This window comes from Arachis duranensis, chromosome 6 (genome assembly GCF_000817695.3).
Source record: "Arachis duranensis cultivar V14167 chromosome 6, aradu.V14167.gnm2.J7QH, whole genome shotgun sequence".
Classification (NCBI taxonomy): Eukaryota; Viridiplantae; Streptophyta; class Magnoliopsida; order Fabales; family Fabaceae; genus Arachis; species Arachis duranensis.
The window spans coordinates 67832533-67832767 of record NC_029777.3 but is presented as its reverse complement, the minus strand read 5'-3'; positions in this window follow the sequence as shown (position 1 = coordinate 67832767).

Here is a 235-nt window from a genome sequence, read left to right as displayed (position 1 = left end):
TTCTGGAGCTACAGAAGCCCAATTGGCGCGCTCTTAACGGCGTTGGAAAGTAGACATCCTGGCTTTCCAGCAATATATGATAGTCCATACGTTGCCCAAGATTTGATGGCTCAAACCGGCGTTCAAAGTCACCATCAGAATTCCCAGCGTTAAACGCCGGAACTGGCACAAGGATGGGAGTTAAACGCCCAAACTGGCACAAAAGCTGGCGTTTAACTCCAAGAAGAGTCTCTAC